Source organism: Ambystoma mexicanum, chromosome 6q, assembly GCF_040938575.1.
Source record: "Ambystoma mexicanum isolate Mex_15411 chromosome 6q, UKY_AmexF1_1, whole genome shotgun sequence".
Classification (NCBI taxonomy): domain Eukaryota; kingdom Metazoa; phylum Chordata; class Amphibia; order Caudata; family Ambystomatidae; genus Ambystoma; species Ambystoma mexicanum.
In genome coordinates this window covers 439,835,079-439,853,552 of record NC_090937.1, presented here as the reverse complement: position 1 = coordinate 439,853,552, position 18,474 = coordinate 439,835,079, and the positions used below count along the sequence as shown (strand labels likewise).

Here is an 18,474-nt window from a genome sequence, read left to right as displayed (position 1 = left end):
CCTTGTGCCAAGGCTTTATTGATACGCTCTGATTCATTTTATTTTGTCAATAATTTATTTTGGGGATAATTCAATAACTCTCCAGTAAATCTGTGGTGCCCAGACCTCTCCTCATTTTTCTGCATTGTGCCTAAAGGTCACAATGATTCTTCTTAGGAGAGGGGATAGATATAGGTAGAGTTCCTAAGGTGGTGGTAAACCTTTTCCCAAAAATATTCAACAAGTTACAGGTATGTAAAATATTATTCTTATCTTTCAGTTCCAAGCTTATAGATCCAACAATCAAAAGCGATGGAATGGAATAAGCAAAGTTTATTCTAAGGAGAAACAGGGGAGGTGAATGCGTTACAATTTCTTACCTGCCTGGCTCTGATTTCCCCCGATGACCAAGTAGGTTGACAGGGGGTTCTTGGAGGTAGGTTTTCCCGCCTTTGGATCTAGTAGAAGTTGTCCAGGAGCTGCGGTTTCAAGGATTCTTCTGGTCGGTTCCAGGAGCAGAGTGCAACACTTTGCAAAAAAGAAATGCAAGAGACTCCGATGCAGACCTCTTCAGGACACTTCACCAGACGGGGGGAAGGAGAGTTCCAGCGATGGCTCCCACACACGTGTGACAGCAGGTGTCTTCTCAGTCGCGGTTGAAGGAAGACCTTCCAGAGCAGGATCCCTTGATGCTGGGAAGCTGAAACCTGGCAGGAAGGCGGACTTGTGGCACGAGCGGGCGACCACTGAAGTTCCGACATAGAACACGGAACTGCAACAATTGTACCGCGGTAGCCCACTGGAGAGCTGGTCAGCCCAGGGACACATTCGAAGGCTCAGAACGGCTGGATCCCCGAGAATGAGTCAAGACTGGTTGGTCCAACCATTCCAAGGGTTGAAGAAGTGTTCAGGGCCTTCGCAGATCAGGTAGTCCAGCAGTAGTTCACCGCGCCAAACGCAGTAAGGGATGCCAGGCCTCTTTGGGGTCACCCATGGATCTTAAGTCGGCTGCTCTTCTACACAGGATACTTGGCTCCAAGGCTGATCTGAAGAAATGGCTACAGGATTCCTCTTATCCTAAATCGTGGAAGCAAGTCCAAGCCCACCAATTATAAGGATTTGCACCATTCAAACAGCCAGCAGTGGTCCAATGAGGGACCACTGTGGGTTTCACTTATGCTCCACACCTAGCCTTTCAGGCATCCCAGATGTGGAGTGGGAGCAGGCAGTCCCCATCCACATCCTGGGTCCACACACACCAGGCCAGCAGTAGCAGGCGAAAGCAGCAGCTTTCCCAGGTGATTGCATGATAGAAGAGATTTCCTAACCTGAAAAGGAAGATGGTAAACAAGAATATGGCCAAAGGACAAGCGAAAACTCTTGTGGGAGGGCCATTTTAAGGCACTAGCATGTTTATTAGCCATAAACGGTAAACAAAAATGTGCACACTAAAAATAATGCAAAAAATGATAAAAATGTATCTCCTGTTACTAGCTCATATTCGGAACATATAAAAGTAACCAAAACTCCCAAGGGTAAAAGACTAGGGGGTTACAAAAGTATCCCCACTGCACAGCATTGTAAAATACTGTGTGCACTGTTAAAAAGTTACACAAAAGAGGTAAAAAGACAAAAGGTAAAGATTTTCCCAGTACTGACAGTCTGAAGGACTGATCAGTTTCCCCGTGACAAAATTAGCAAAAGGTCACGGGAGTAAAACTGAAGGCTTCACTTACCTGTAAAGTCAGGACAGATTCAAAAAGAAAAGCAAAACGTTTGGGGGTCCATAGAATATCGAGGGAACATGACTAAAGAGAAATCTTTCCCAACACTAACATATCAAAATATATTATGGCAGAGATGTGCTCCAAATTAGAAAGCACCGAAAAATAATTATATTAATCAAACAACGGTTATTTTCCAAAAGCATACACTTAATACTTGGTTGAGGTATGCATCAAGTGTTTGTGTAGCTAGCACGTGTTTTGACCGTCAGGGGTCATTTTCAAGGCTAAACATTGACAATTACAGGCATTTTGTATTACAGTGAATCTCCCAAAAGTAAGTTGTTGCCCATTATTGATTATGGTGTGAAGAATAGATCAATGCAGATTGGTCATTTTCAGCAAATTGCGTGTAGTACATACATTTCAAGTAGGAATGGGTAAAAGGACAATTGTATAATAACAGTACTTATTAAAATATTGTTGTTCATAGCATTGCATTGATAAGCAGTACCATGGACCATTGCATGAAGAAGAGAGAATTGAGGGAAGAAGAAGGAGGCCATAAATTGGGTGTGTTTCTTGTTAAATATGGCCCCCTGGGTGGAAGCAACCAATTGGTCTTAAGTTAAAACATGGAGGGAGGTGCTTACCAATGTAATCTGTCATTGGCCAGATAATCCTGTACTGGGCTTGCGGTTGGCCCCAAATATTGGAGAAGTAGTGGTCCCACAGAGTTAATTGATGCTGGATAGCCTTTAGAAGCCCTCCTCCGGCGCGCCTGACCGTGAGGGCCACATCAGCCCCCGCTGCACCAATCAGGAACACTGGAAACACCTGGTTTGAGGCCCATGCCTGCACCGCACATGCGGAATATCTGCTGCACGGCCCGCCGCATTGGGCAGCAAGCCCAATCCACGCCCCCACTCGGACCAGTCCTCTCCTTCACGGGTCAGTGTTATCAAGCAAATGCCTGTGGCAATAACGTGCTAACAGCAATCTGGGTCACCACTCAACGCTCCCATTCAAGCCTCTTTATTGACAGAGGTTCCCCATCATACAGTTCCGGGTCAGCCACATCTCACAGGCAGCAGCATATTCCCACTCAGCAGAGCGGCATAACCATTCAGCCAACAGATGTCGCACAGTCCCTTCCATATCACATGAGCCTGGTACTGTACACAGGACACTCTGCCCACTCATCTTGTCCACTCCTAAACTTAAGGGCACACAACACCTGGCTATTCAAAGGTGCTGCACACATGCATCCAGCATCACACTTGGGCATCCCCTAACACCCGCTTCCACCTACTTCTACATGCTATCCAGCATCAATCAACGCTGTGGAGCCACCACTTCTCTAACATTTGGGGCCATCCCCAAGCCCAGTACAGGATTAGCTGTCCAGCGACAGACTAAATTGGTTAGCACCTCCCTCCATGTTTTAACTTAAGACCAATTGGTTGCCTTCACCCTGGGGGCCATATTTTACAAGAAATGCACACATCTAACGTTCTCCTCATTCTTACCTCCATTCTCTCCCCTTCATACAATGGTCCATGTTACTGCTTATCAATGCAATACTATGAACAACCACGTTTTTAATATATACTGTTATTAAACAATTGACTTTTTCCCCATTCCTACTTGAAATGTATGTACTGCATGCGGTTTGCTGAAAATGACCAATCTGCATTGATATATTCTTTACATCATAATCACTAATGGGCAAAAACTCACTTTTGGGTGTTACTGTAATACAAAATGCCTGGAATTGTCAATGTTTAGCCTTGAAAATGACGAAACACGCGCCGGCTACACAATTAAACACTTGTTGCACACCTCAACCAATGATTTCCGCTTCATTAATCTGAGAGATTTCACTCTCATCCTCATTCTTGATACCTGGCACAAGTTCAAAGGGTTCAAACCCCAAGTGCAACTTCCTATTCTAGGACAGTGGGGCACTGTCCTAACTGAATCCTAAACATGCAGCAGGGTAGAACCAAAACCATCAAATCAATCCAAGTCCAATGCTTCTAGTGTTCCAACCATACTCCTTTCATACACTTAATACTATTTTACTATATTTCTGAGATTCTGAGAGAAAAGAGTCCAACTTCTAAAACATATACATAGACAGAGACGCTACATTCTTTTAGTATATACATGAACTGCACATATGCAGACCGACACATGTTTTATGCAAAGGTCCACACACACACACAACATTTTGTCTTGTGTGGCTGGCTAGAATTCTTTTTCAGGTATGTATATTATTCATGAACAGCATCATATGATCCAAAGAAGCTTTTTTTCTCCAATTTACGAATGTGTTTGTGACCTTCACCATTATCAGGTTTTCAAATATTATTCACATTCGTAAGGTTGCTTCATCTGGAGTCAATAGAATGTCGTAAACCAGCATAAGTACAGTAAGGGCTGCTGTGTGGTGGCTGCCATAGGGAAAACGTCAGCAAATACCCGCATTCAAACATCACTACACAACTAACCTATTCCTGTAAGGCAGTGATTTAAAAGGCAGCGGTATGACAGACGACAGACGGATGCTTTGCTTGAATGAGTTATGAAAACGTGCTTTAACTTTTAAAAGCTGCTTTGGTTCGATTCATAATAATGCAGTACTGTGTGGTAAACGCTTCAGACAAGAACTCATTAGTTAAAACCATTCCAGTGGAATATTGTTTAAGGAAGTCGTCTTGAAGGTCATTTTTTTAAAGTTAATTGATTTTTATTGAAAGTTAAGAATAATTAAGTAGACATTACAGCAAGTTGCATGAAAAGTGAGCTTCATCATAGTTATTATGATCATTGATGATGTCTATATAATATAATAAACGTCATAATAGGATAGGTTTTATCTTGCGTGGCAATGAGGGAAAGCAAAATACAAGATGGCTCAGAGGTACGTCCAAATATGACAGTAGAATTGCAATGGATGACAGAGCATGCGCGCTGTCACCAGGACGCGCCGGAAATTAAATCATTATCCAACTTTAACAAGGTGGACGGGAGTGCAGCCAGAAGCTACATTTAAAAGTGGAAAAAAAATACTGCCCGTCCTTTAAATGCTTTATATTATCAATAAATCTACTGAAGCAAATGGCTGCTGTTCACTGCTTTAACATGGGTAGCTAAGATTCAGCATTTGACATCATCACACCAAACAATTGAAGTGAGCAGCATCTTTCCCCCTGAAGCACATACATGGGCTATTTACATTTAATTAAGTTTCCATCTGCCTTTTAGTGATTGGTTCATAGGGTCATATTACTATTTGAGGCCAGAACAAGGATATAAAGAAGCAACATGTTTTGTTGATATTAGGAAAAAATAGGGGAGACATGGGAAAAGAATATATGTAGATCAAACCGCAGCGGAGAAGCTGTGGGGGAAGGCAATGAAGTCTCCTTGTTATCGTTCTTGCCAGGAGAACTGTGGGAGATAAGGGCAGCACTTCGCTCTCCCAAGTGACTATAAAAGAAAGATGTGTGTGCTCAGAAAAAGCCTACATTTTTCTTGGATTCAGGACCCGTTCAAAAACTGAATAATGTAAAAGTTCTTTTTTATCATCCACTATTTTAATTAAGTGAAGCAAAAACTGTTCGACACTGGGAGTCATGATTTGATTGCTTAAGAAAATAAGAAACATTGTGATTTTTAAGGCAACCAGCAATGTATCTATACAGTCAGCCAATAGATGCATTTTAAATGTATCCTGTTTCTATTTCCACAAATAGAAAAATATACATTGTTTTGTCAAATTGCTATAGTCTCATTTTTAGCCAGCTTAACTACATGCATATTGTTTAGAAAAAGCCTGATTAGAGGCACCTTTAACATATTCTAAGTGCATTTCCTCCTGCATACATTTTCATCAGCAAGTACATTGGCATATGGTGGTTAACAGAAAAGCGTGTGTGTATATGTTATTTATATATTCACTGAAAAAACGTTAACGTTTAGTAAAATTGACCAAATGTATCGCACCAAAACCCCTGAAATTCACCACCTATGGGAAGTCACGACCGGCTAACTTTGGCACGTTCCCGTTGATGCCTCCCATATTGCTATGTTCCCTATATTGCCATTTTGTAGGTCATTGTGAATTCCTTCTCTTATAGTATGTATGTGTTTATCTACTTTGCCACGGGAACGCACCGCGTTAAGCCGGTCATGACTTCCCAAATGTGCTGAATTTCAGGGTTTTGTTGTGATAAACATGGGCAACTTAACAAAATATTTTCAGTGAATTTCAAAGGTTTTGGTATGCCATAGTTTTTTTTAGGCACCACCGGCCATGGCCTTTTAGCCATGCCCACTATATATTTTACAACACTAAGCCACTAGCCATGGCCTTCGGCCGTGTCCACTGTATATTTTAAAACACTACAAATCCCAGTGGTACATTTTACAACATTAGCAGGCCACGAGCCAAGGCCTTATATTTTACATTACCAAGCCACTATCCATGACTCGGCTTTCGGCCATGCCCACTGTATATTCATTATTCCTTAGCCCGTCGTGGACCTTTATTATTGTTTTTGAATATGGCTGCTTCAGACATTTATTCCTTTAGTGAAGAACAGCTGGCCGAAGCTATTCGCGTACCCTCTTTCTTTGACTCCTTGGCACAGACTACCGGGGAGGAATCTACCACGGGCATTACCAGTGAAGGTATTCTCAAATTAAGGAAAAAGAAATTCAGGACTGAAATGCACAGGCACCTTCTCACAGAATATCTTTAAAAAAACATCATACCGCAAGGTCTCCTTGTCAGGAATGAACCTTGCCTTTTTGTCGATGACTTAGAATATAAGACCGCTTTCTCGGGGATAGGTACAAAATGCAGCCGAGACTGGATGCTTTTGACCATTAATACAGCTCTCAAGAAAAGCGTCCTCATCGGCAATGAAATTGACGAAGCAGAGGCGGCCTTTGCACTTGACACGACTATCCTGAACATCAAAGAAAAACTTGATCTCATTGATAAACACACCAAGGAGTTTATGAAACTTACCACTACAAAAAAAATGGAAAAATTAAAGAAAGACATTTCCACTTTTTCCAAAGAGACTGCCTATCCATATCTGAGTCCAGAATATGCGGGCCCTTGGTTATGGATTGATCCAGCCAATCCTAACCAAGGCCCCCAATATTATAGAAAACGAGTCACTTTTTCTGACAGTTCCTCAGATGGCAGTGGGTCCTTCCCCAGCCAAAATAATCGAGGTCAAAGAGGACGTCAATGGAACAGAGGCTCACGAAGAGGCAGAAGAGGGCGCCAAAATTGGCACTATCAACAGCACATGCAGATGCCTATGTATGCACCCCAGGGCCCTTACCCGGCTTTCCCTCCCCCCAACCTCCCTTTTCCTCCCACCGCGGTAGGACCACCGCCTTTAGAAAACATGTTCCAGACCAGGAGGCGGTCATACCAACGCTAGCCAATATGTCAGCAGTTTATAACATCTCTAAACGGGTACTTTCCCAAAATGAAATTTTGGTTCTCGAGAAGGGTTTCTCTTTTATCCCGATGTGTAATCCTAGCCAAATGGATCTTGAAATAGAGCTCCGGGGCTTCTTTAGCAAACTCCGGCTAAGAGATCACTTTGGAGGGAAGAGTGATTATTTTGATAACAACAACACTCCGTTGAAACCTAAGTCCACCTTTACGCCGACATCCCAAATGGTCTCTAACGAAACCATCACTTTTGAACGTGCAGTTTTACGCGATTTTCACTGACCCCATTGCCTCGAGATCCAACCATTGTTACAATTTTTCTAAAAAAGAATGGGCCTGTTTACAAGAGCTTAAGGGAGACACTACCATTATTATCAAACAGGCCGACAAAGGCGGTGGGATAGTGGTCTGTGATGCTTGTTTCTATGATACTGAAGTATCTAGCGAACTAAACAACACTGACTTTTATCTGAAACTCGGAGGGGACCCGACAGAGGGCATTAGAAAAGAAATCTTAGCCCTAGCTACACGGGCGAAAGATGCAGAGATTTTAAGTACAAAAGAATTTCTATTTCTCACGGACATAGGTACCCGAGCACCGCTGTTTTATATTCTTTTGAAAATCCACAAGAATATGTTGAATCCCCCTGGCAGGCCCATAGTGTCCCTTTGCGGTTCTATTCTTGAACCCTTGGGCAAGTACATTGACCATTTTCTTAAACCTTTGGCCGCTGATACTCCCACCTTCTTGGCAGATACCACAGATGCCATTATACATCTAGAAGGTCTACACTTCGATCCTGTTAACAATCTGTTCATCACCTTGGACGTGGAGTCTTTATACTCTAACATCCCCCAAGCTGAGTCACTACCGATCATCAAATTCTTCTTGGACCTTAGAAGTGATCCCCAGTTGGTTCTGAGTGAATTCACTGTTGACTAACTCGAAATAGCTCTGAACAAGAACTACTTCAGGTTCAAGGAGAATTTTTATTTGCAAGTTAAGGGAACTGCGATGGGTGCTGCATTTGCCCCTAATTATGCAACCTTATTTATGTGGGCTTTTGAAAAGGTCTCAATTTTCGATGACTCCAACCCATTTTTGCCATCTATTATTTTTTACAAGAGATACATAGATGATATCATTACGATTTGGGACAAAACTAAGGGAGACCGGGACCATGATGAATTCCTGACATGGATTAACTCTCAGAATGACCATCTCCGGTTCACCATGTCCTCGAGCAACACATCTATTTCATTTTTGGATCTCCAGCTAAAGACTAAGGATGGAGCCATCGAGGTTGACCTTTACCGTAAAACTACGGATCGTAACACTATTTTTACGATAGCTTCCATCCCCAATCTTTAAGAGAAAGTATTCCCTATGGACAGTTTTTACGAGCCGGATGAAATTGTACAGACAAGAAAGACTTCATTTCGCAGGCCAATACCCTAGAAGAAAGACTATCTCAGAGAGGCTATCCGTCTCACATATTAAGGCAGTCGCGTAAAAGGGCAAGATACCAACACTGAGATATACTACTGGCCAAAAACACTCGCAATGATTCGAATCAATCACGCATAGTGTGTGCTATGACTTATAACACACACCATGCTAAAATTAAGAAAGCTATTGGCAAACACTGGCACCTATTGCAAATGAATATGCCAGATCTGGAACATCCCATGTATGCATTCAAAAAGGGTAGGAACCTTAAGAGTTGGCTCTCCCGTGCAGACAGATCACAGGCTCCCCAACCTGCTAAGACTATAACTGAGACGTGGGGTATGGAAAAGATCACGGGCCATTTTCCGTGCGGGCAATGTTGCAATTGCGGCTCTACTTCTGCTACCAATACGGTTACCATTAATCACAGGGCTTGGAAACTTAAACACCACACGACGTGCAATTCTAAAAACGTAATTTATGCTGCTACTTGCCCATGTGGAAAAACGTACATAGGCAAGACATCTAGACCCATTAAACTTAGAATTACAGAACATAAGTCTAGAATTAGAACCCGAAATCTCTCCTCTCCATTGGTTGCTCATTTTATAGAGCATTCCCATAATTGTGAGGATTTACGATGTTGGTGCCTGGAACGCGTAGTGGGCCCAGATCAATATGCCATAGCCAATAGACTAGCTGCACGGGAGCATTGGTGGATATACAATACCCAAAGCCACACCTTGGGTTTGAACGTCCAAAAAGAATGGCAATCTGTATTTAATGAACAGCTTCTTTTTCATTTACCTTTTCTAGCCTGTTTTGGGCATTCATCTCTGGTAGACAGCCATCGAACAGCGCGGCGCGACCCTTCACCGTCCCTCCCCTGCTCGATGGTTGGTTGGAGTTAGGTTACATGCTATACGTCTATAACGTACATTTAGAGTGAGAATCACCGCGCAGACGCGAGTACGGCACTTCCGGTTTTCTCGTGCGCGAGTCGAGTCGGCGCTCGTTCCTGCATGTCCAGGTAAGCCAGGGACAATTCTTATCAGAACTCTATCCTTTGTCCGTTGCGCATTTTGGCGCGAATGGAGTTTCTCGATCCTGGGATTTATGCTGTCCACCATCGGTTTTCGTTGGTTTGCTTTGGGACCATGATCCCTGGCCACTATTAGCATGTACTTAATGCATGCGTTTAGTTCGCATGTGCATCACATTATTGTTAACTTTATACTGATTTGCCCATTTACAGCATCTGGCGTGCCAGCGGCTCTGACATAGTTTTCCTTATTATTTTTTAATTCATTATCTGTATGCCGTTTCCTTGCTAGAATCGTCCGGTTACACTTGCATCATTCATTGCATGTGTATACATTATGGGCTGTTGTTTGTCCCATCTATTTGTGTGCATTAGGTCGTACTGCAGATGTTTGGGAACTCCAGATATGTTGTCCATCTATTCGACACGGATTGACTTAATTAGAACCTCTATTGCAGCCCTACTCCTGACAGAGACTTCTGTCATTGTAAGCTATTGAACGCTATATCTATAAGCGTTAATCGCCATCATGTGTATGATTGGCCATATTCAGAGGTGAGTTGTGTGCTCTCCTATCCATTGGGATTTCATTTTAAACAACTTATTTCCTTCCTTTACTCACTGAAGCAGGAGCGTTTAATTCGTTTATTTACTATTCATTCATTTACTTATTTACTTTTGTCTATAGCCTTTAATATTCATGTGTACGCACAGGTTTATCCTTAACTCTAATTTTTTGTTCTTTGGTTAAATTGACTCTTCTTAGAGTATTGGATTTTTTGTTAACTCTGGAATCATGTTTTGACCATTTAGATATATGGCAATCCACTACTTAAGTTTTGTTTTGACACCTTGCCTTACAGATCTGATTTTTCTTGAGATCTTCCTTTGGTGTGGCTGAGCCGTTATTTCCTGGACTTATTGACAGGCTTTTGGGACCAGCCTCCTCCTGGGTAGAGATTATGGTTATTACTTTCTCTCCCCTCATATCACTCGACATGTCTTAACCTACGGTCTATGGTTACAGCCCTGTCTGTTTATTTGTTCGGATCACCATATTTTTAACTATTTTAACCTTTGTTCTTTAAGGTATTGTTTTCTTTTTCTAACATATATTTTTTTCTACAGGGACCAACCTCTCGTCGTGTCCTGTTACATATGTGAATGTTTTCACCTTAATCTGAGTACATTCATTAAGATGATGATGAATGACCCTGAAAAGATCCAATTTATGGGAATGCTTTGTCCTGATGAAGATGGATTTCATCTGCTTTGTTCCGCAAGATGTATTTCTTCCATCGAAACTAGAAACTTTGAATAATGCCATGCTTTCTTTATTTTTAACCACCTTTTGCATGACATTGTAGTAGTTGACACATAGCATCCCTAACTTGTATTACTATGTGTATATGTTTTAGATGTGTTTTTACTCTGGTATTGAGTTTTTTCTAGCTATTGGTCCTCTTGTTTGCTGATTATTATAATCGATTCGATTTTGACTCTTTACATTGTGTGGAATGTGTTATTAATAGACATTTGCTATTTACACATTCCAATTATTTCGGGGTCACTGTGGGTTTCCCCGGTCGAGTGATCCCATTCACTCATCTAAGGATACCCTCGAGTCATCCTTATGTTTATCATCGGGATTTATTACGATCGATTTATTTCCCGTTGATATCACCTCGAGGTTCACAATTGGCACTAGCACTTTACCGCAGTATGCACTTTATTTCTTTATCTCTTTAATTGTACGATACAATTTCATGTATTGCACAAGTATTGTAGACTATTTAATCCCTTTTTAAACTTTTTGAAATAAATTTATGAGAAATGTAATAAACATGTTATCTTTTATCATGTGTTGATTGACGTATGGTGATCTGACTTATGACCAGCAGTGCTGTTTCTATCTCTTTAACGGTGAATTAGTGAATTAATATTTTGGTTTCCGCTGACTTGACTCTTGTTTACCACTGTATATTTTACAACACTACCAGCCTTTGCCCGTGGCCACTCCATTGTTTAAAAGACTACCAGGCCAGTTTTCAGCCCCTACCTCACTGTAGCTGTAGAAAGATATATATTTGTTTAACTTTTTCCCCATAAGCATGGCTATAATAACTATGTACTACAGATAGCCGCGGTTTTCTGCAGTCGATAGATACTCCCGGTTATCGAGAAAAACAATGAAAACAATGCTTCTGTGCGCTCCCAGGCACTTACCAAGTGCCCCCTCATCTGTGCCCGCTTGCCCCACATCCCTCAAGGCCCCCACCAACACTCTGTGTTTCTGTGTGACACACTTTAATTCCCCCTAGTCTTTTTCTTCTGTAGACTCGGTTATCCCGCTGTGTAATTGTAGCAACTGGAAATCGTTCATGCACTTAACTTGGTCCCTGGACCCCCTACAACTCCCAAATTTCACATGGTGTCCTCGACACACCTACACCTCCCCACCGCCAACCTGATGCCATTTAGTCATGTTTCCTGCACCAAATGGTCTATTTCAGTTTTCTCTTTTGCGATAGTCACAGATATGGCCATTTCTGAAAAGCTTCTATCCTGCAAAGCATCCTGGGAGATATTTCTTGTATGTCGAATATAAAAACAAAATACTGGATGCCATCCATACCCCAACGCTTTGTAGCCAAGTAGTTTCGGATCTGGTCCAATTCCATCTGTGGTTTTTGCTGTGCGGTCTGGCAACAAATTTACCTCTTTTGGCTTTGAGAAACGACAAGGCCGAAAGTGTTTTTTTGTTTGTTTTCTTAATTACTTTTTTCATTTTTAATGAATCTTTCCTAAAATTTAAAATCCGTGAAATGTGTCAAAGGTTTTTCGGGTTCCCTATGGAATGCAACTCAACTACAGTGCAGCGACCACTGCACTATAATTCTAGAAGTGACCATGCAGTTAGCATAAAACCTATCATCCATAGAAAAAGCGAAGATTCTATGGTAAATAACTTTTGAGCAGTAGGACAAATCTGCACAGTTTTTCCCACTCCAATATTGGGGCCCAGGGCCACCAAGACTGGAAAGTTTTGTGCAATTTCATGTTACGGTTCAAAAGATCTAAATGGTCAAAAAAGGCTACATTTTTCACTTTTGTATACATTTTCCCATGGGGATAATGTCAGGTTTTTGCTCACACGCACAGCCCAAACTGCTGGACAGTTTACAGACAAATAAGAAACAAGATGGATACGAGGCGCTCGAAGATGATCCTTTGTTGGTTTGGTGCAAATCCGTAAAGTATGTTTTTTTGGGGTAATTATTTGGTGCAGAGCGGAATGCCCCAGTACCCAAAAAGTTAGTCATATCTCCCATGATGTGCTGTTGCCAAGATTTTTCAGATCTGAAAGTCAGCCATTACCTGATTCGAGAATCAAGATCGGGAATCGCCACGAGCGGCAAAAAATGAATAAAAGCGTAAATACTTCAAAACTATAATATATTGAGATGTGCCAATCACTGTGATTGCTAGTTAGGTTTAAAGGAATATTTTAAGTTAATTTAGGAAGCAACCAGTATCTTAATATAAACTTTTTTTAAAGGGATTGCTTCCTAAATGAACTTAATATGTGTGGGAGGAGGTATTAGGGAGCTAAATGTGTTTTGGGGTGTTAACTGTACTAATTAAGCTTATATTTGCTTGAGTAGTTAAATACAATGTGCACAATGAAACACCGGAGAAAGCCAATGTTTTCTCACAGTACCTCATTACCTCACCACATCACTCCTCTTTGTTGCAGTACCCCACTAACTCCGCCTCCCTCTTCCTTGTTGCAGTCCTCCACTACCGTGACTCCCTCTTCCTCCTCGCATTACACCGCTAACTCCACCTCACTCTACCTCGCCGCAGTAGCCCAACTAGCTCTACACCTCACTCTCTCATTGAAATACCCCACTAACTCTATCCCCCACTAACCACCTCACTGTTCCTCATCTCAGTACCCCACTAACTTCACCTCACTCCTACTCGTTGCAGTCCCCATTAACTCCACCTCACTTTTCCTGGTCCCCGTCTCCCACCTCCCTCTTCCTCATCGCAATCCCCCCACTGCCCATCCTCACTCTTCCTTGTCGCATGTACCTAATTCACACACCTCACTCTTCGTCGCAGTACCCCACTAAATCCACCTCGTTCTTCCTCGTCACAGTAACCCACTAACTACACCTCACTCTTCCTCATTGTAGTACCCCACTAACTCCATCACAAAGAACCCCACTAACTCCTACTCACTCTTCCTCATTGCAGTAACCCACTAACTCCACCCAACTCATCCTCATCACAGTATGCCACTAACTCCACCCTCACTCTTCCTCATCACAGTACCCCATTAATAATCCCTTACTATCTAGTGAACACAAAAAAAAGATGAAATACTTGATAAACCCGACGTTGCGTAGCTCATGAACAGATTGATAACATTCCTGATGTCATATCATTTGTCATCAGAAAAAAAGAGAATTAAACATGGTGGATGGTAGAGTATACCAACAAATCTTGATATTCAGTGAATAAAATGTAGTTAAGGTGAATAAGTTCAGTGCAACAATACCCTTAAAATTCTGTGAAAAAGACGTTATTTGAAGTGATGTTAAGTTGCTGATTTAATGCCAGAAAACCAATGAAAATCGGCAGGTGATGGAAGCTATGCCAACTTAATTATGATGCCCACATTGCGCATCCCGTAAGCACCCACATGACATCACAAATGACATCACTTATGACATTGCTTATGGCGTCATGAGTGACATCACTGGTACTGCAGATCACGCGTGCAAGAAAGATGAAACATTTAAAAAGCATGTTTGTGCATATAAGGGTAGTTTCATGTGCAAAGCTTAATGGGAGTTTGCATTTAGAAATACTGTCTATTCACAACCATGGTATTCTTACACATTCAAGTTACTCTGTATTGATTCAGCATTCGCCATGTTAAGGTAGTCTAGTACTTTTATCACCCTTTTCTAAACAGTCCTCTATGCAAAGAAGACATTGGAGTACTCCAATTACGACTTTACACCTGCCCACCAAAGGATACAACATATATAATAAGGGGCAGTTTCCGAAGTCAACTTATCTACATATGGCAAACAACTTACTGACATTATAACAAATCTAATGGTAGACCTTTGAAAATTTAAAATATTAAAGGCTAGAGCAGGTGGCCTGCAAGAGTCAACAATGTTAAAAAACACCTTCATGTTTGTGAGGATAAATAGTCAGTACCAGAGTAGCTAATGTACTGGATGGACAGAAGTTGTAAACAGTTTAGTGCCGGGGTTTGAGGCCGACATTCCACTACATGTTTTGGACTATGGCTCCCATTTATTGTCTGTAGGGTGAATGACCCAAAACCTGATCATTAAAAAACAATCCCAAAATTGGATACACCGGTGGCAAGGAAAACAAAGTTTTATTACACGCAAATGTTTCAGACGGTCCCGTAGAACCGAACTAACACAGAGCTTTCCCCACCCAAAGAAGTTATATCTTTATAGCGGAAAAATGCAAATTAACAGAACTATGCATAAAAAAGATTACAAGATGATCCTGTACTCCCCATTGGCTAACAACTATATACAATTCTAATGATCCCCTATAGTTCATTACCTTACTAGTTCCACATTGTCTAAACACATTCCCCTAAACACGTGACCTATTAACATAGTCACTATGAAATTTAGGAGCTGATTAACTACCAGGTACATTGTTACCATAATACATTTCTTTAACGAGTAAAATATTCTAGACCATCACGAATGTGCACCCCTCTGTCGGATCCTGATCAAAGTATGAATAACAAGGTCAACTCTGCTTCGATAATACAATGGTTCTCCCCATTATACCAGACCCTGTGGCTCGCACAAACGGCTACCAGACCTTGTAGATACATTTATTGGCATTGCCCCTGCTCCTCCCATCCCAAATCATGGTACAGCCATATAGCAAGTCTCCCCTCTTATCTCTCTGGGAACCCAGGTGCCAATGACGGACATGATCAGGGCAACCCTCATGTCTGAATTTCGATTATTTATTTCATCCCTAGAGTACAGCGCCTGCAGTTCAATAGGGTGACCACTGTTTGGGTGAGGACAGTAGTGCTCTAAATCCTCACCATGCCTCTTGGCATCAAAGAACCCCATGCCCTGCTCACATGAATTTAACCTTTAAAAGGCGCATGCCTACCCTTCCTCCCTGGACCCAATATTCCTTTCCCAGCTCCTCCGAGCTCTACAGCTGGACCAAATTAACTGTTATCGGCTGCCTGTGACATGGACCTCATAACTTCTCTCTGGCAGGGGCTGGGAGGGGAGGGCCAATTGGGGACTTGTCTCTGGATTAACTGGACAGACCTGCAGCTCCATGTTCAGCCTGTTCCTCATATTTTCAAAAACGCATGTTGTAACATGCCCTAAAATCCAACATGGCAGAACTCCTGCTACCTTAGCCCCCGGACCACACCTTTACCGCAACACTTTTCTGACTCCACCTCGTACACCTACCTATGCCAGCTACCTCCTTGCACACCCATTTTAACACTGTGTGCTACCACTAAGGCTAGGCAGGACAAGAGCTAAACCATTAGGATGCTGTCCTTGTCTGGAGTTGAGGGGGATAGTATATGCACAAGGGGAGGAGGTGGGCAAACTAGAACACAGTCAATCAGGGCCCGGGAGAGCCAGGAAGGAACAACCTTACTTATCAGAACACTTCTTGCTCCACTCACCTTATTATTCACACCATAACACACAGGGGGCCAGATCTCAACTAGCATTGTGGGGAGAAGATGGCGCTCCTGAGGGCTAGTATTAAAGAGAACAAGAGAAGAGCCGGAGAAGAGCCAGAGAGAGATTGGAGGAGGCGGTGGAGAAACAGGAGAGGAGTGCAACAAGGAAAGAGGGAGAGATTGGAGAAGAGGGGAGATCCAGAGGAGAAGGAGCAAGAGTAATGATATGATATGATGTGGCATTCATAATGCACCTGTACACTAGTGTTTCTAGGCGCGACAAGACAAGGAGGGGAAAATGGAGGACCAAAATAACAATCTTACTAGGCCTTGTATCATTCAGATCGCGCAAGTGAAGGTGAGGGGAAGGTGGAAGTGCAGTTAACTCGCAAAGTGCAGCCAGCGGGAGGCTCATAAGTGCAGAGAGAGGGGACAGTGGGGTTGCAGATACAGACCCTTAAATGCTGGGGAACCCAGGGCAGTGCAAAGGCAACTGGACATGCAGGAGCCTGGGCCCGAGTTCAGAGGGTGACAAGTGCACAGAGCAGTCAGGTGCATCAGCTGGGGCGAGGAAGAGAGAAAGCGGAAGCGAAAAGGAAGGTATTGCGCTGCTTCCGGAACCAGAGGTGGGCCTGCCCAAGTTTGAGAGAGGCAGGGAGCCTGTTCCAGAGGGAGGTCCCAGCCGAGGAGATTAATCTGCTCCCAACTCTCTGCTTGGAGAAGCGTCTGACCCTCAGAGAGTTGGAGGTGGATGAGCGTAGAGCTCGAGGAGGAAGATGTTTTGGAAGCGAAAGTTGGAAGTAGAATGGTCCCAGGCCTCAGAAAGCCTTGTTGGCGATGCAGAGGGCCTTGAACTTGATCCTTGCAGCCACAGGGAATCAGTGAAGAGTGTCATAAATCAACCACGTATCTGACCAGTAAAGGATACAGGTATAACCATAAAGGATACAATTGCTAGGGTTCTTCCGGATCCTTGAGGATGAAAAACGGCTTGAAGGTAGTGAAGTCAAAATAGACCTTTCAAATGATGCCACTCTATGACTAAGCTAACCCGTTAGAGGGAGGAATAACTGGAAAGGGCGTGGGAAAACAATTGGAAGTCAGCCTAGGATAAAATAAAGTGTAATGAAGATGTGTCCCAACATAAATTCTCACAAATAGTTCAACTAATTGGACAACACTAACCTGAATGCTGATAACGGGAGGCTCCGACAACAAGTCTCTGAAGAAATCCAAAACAGAACCAACGAAAAAGGAGGGAAGGTTAGTAAGGGAAACGTATCCCGAACGGCATGAGGCTCATGCTAGATACCGGGTTGGTGCACCAGAGGCTAGCGTCCAAAGTAATGTAATTAACAGTTATCGGCAGTATTTCCTTTCCCTTGTAGTGTATAGTGTTTAGCAAAACACTCAATCACGAAATAAAGAAGGATAAGTTAGAAATCCGCCTGCTTCATCACAGGCCGACAGGATTCAATCAGAGTGTAGCACATTTGAATTCCAGGAAAACCGCGTTTGGAATTTACACATGCCAATAATATAAGCAGCCAGAAAAGCCGCATAGCAAGATTCCAGGAAACCGTGTGGGGATTTTACACGTGGCAATAGTACACGCAGCCAGGAGAGCCGCACGTTTGTCTTCTTACACGCGGCTGCAATAGTTCCAGGAAACCGCGTGTGGAATATTTACACGCAGCAAGGAATTACCAAAGAAGTTACTGAAGAGTTGCAAGGACGCAGATCAAAGCTTCAGCTACAAGACTAGATGTTTTTCGATCAGAAGCAACGAGCGACTTCCACACGCTGCTAATAAACGTAGAGCAGAAAACACGTGACCATCTCAAATCACGTGATACTAACGACGTGTATAATGAAAACCCCGTTTTTCAGGCAATGTATCAAACAGCCTCCATCTAGAATAGAAAGGCTTTGAGGTTCTATGGGCATAACAAGACCAGTGAGAATAGGGTGTTACAAGTCCAGGTCCAGATGTAATCTGACTGCCGTGCATGACAGTGCCACCCCCCTAAAGGGGCAGCCACACCCCTTTTA

At 42.7% G+C, this 18,474-nt stretch overlaps 1 protein-coding gene across 1 annotated transcript in view; it reads right to left on the bottom strand.

Moving 5' to 3' along the window:
- C9orf72 (C9orf72-SMCR8 complex subunit) overlaps positions 1-18,474 on the bottom strand; it is a 467,428-nt gene that overhangs the window by 141,257 nt on the left and 307,697 nt on the right. The gene's annotated exons all lie outside the window — the stretch shown is intronic.